Source organism: Tenrec ecaudatus, chromosome 3, assembly GCF_050624435.1.
Source record: "Tenrec ecaudatus isolate mTenEca1 chromosome 3, mTenEca1.hap1, whole genome shotgun sequence".
NCBI lineage: Eukaryota > Metazoa > Chordata > Mammalia > Afrosoricida > Tenrecidae > Tenrec > Tenrec ecaudatus.
In genome coordinates, this window is record NC_134532.1 from 151921700 (window position 1) to 151922689 (window position 990).

The 990-nt window shown below is 45.4% G+C and overlaps 1 non-coding gene across 1 annotated transcript; it reads left to right on the plus strand.

Annotated features, from left to right (window-relative positions):
- Window positions 1-338: 338 nt before the first annotated feature.
- On the plus strand, window positions 339-500 carry LOC142443856 (U1 spliceosomal RNA). The gene has a single exon (XR_012783591.1). It is a non-coding gene; the product is annotated as a U1 spliceosomal RNA (small nuclear RNA).
- The last annotated feature ends 490 nt before the right edge of the window (window positions 501-990 follow it).

Genomic DNA, 990 nt, shown 5'->3' on the forward strand with positions numbered 1-990 from the left:
TGGCTTAGCACAGGGTGGAGAGGTTGGTATTGCTGTAGCATCATCTGGTGAACTGCTATATGGGCGATTTCGCGGCGTCGACTCTGCAGGAGCTGGATGAGACAAGGAGCAATTAAGAGCAACATTATAACTAAAATTATGAGTCCTAGTATGGGGGCTAGGAAGGAGTACAGAGAAGAGTTCCACCAGGAAGAGGATTCGTCTGTTCTGAATCTGATGTTTTGCAGCTCACAATTTAGCTTGTTGAGGGTCTGGACTCTAGTTTCCACAGGTGGAGGGGCAGGTGTCCACGTAGTTGGGATTGGGGCCGGCCCCTCAGACCCAAACTATAGCAAAAAATACTTACCTGGCAGGGGAGATAACAAGATCACAAAAGTGGTTTTCCCAGAGTGAGGCCCATCCATTGCACTCCAGCTGAGGAGCCCTCTGTGACTTCCCCAAATGTGGGAAACTCAATTGCACAGTTTGTGGCAGCAGGGGGGGAGGGGCTGCGTCCTCACTTAAAAGAAAAGGATCTATATTACACGTACTTGGTAAATAACTTTGGAAATGTTAAACAAAAATGGGTCTCTATTTTTTACCTGCAGATCTCTCTTTGTCTTTGTTCCTAACTCCCCAGTAAAACCAGGAAAGGCTAATTCACTAGGTCTCCTGCCTTTCCTTCTTCTAGAGGCTGACAAATGAGACGGCAATAAGAGTCTTTGAGATCCTAAAAGGAAAAGAAAAATAAAACGCTGAAAAATTGCAGCCAGAAATAAAGTAAACATGTGTGGTCAGCTTTATAATACTACACCCACAATTGGCAGAAACAAGAACAACAAGAGCAATAATACTTACTCTCACTGCTATCGAGTCGTTTCTGACTCAGAGTGACCCTGTCGCACAGGGTGGAACTGTCTCTGTGGGTTTCTGAGATGAACTTTTTTGAAAATAGAAAGCCTCACCTTGGTTTTGAACTGCTGGCCTTGTGGTTAGCAGCCCGATGGAGTG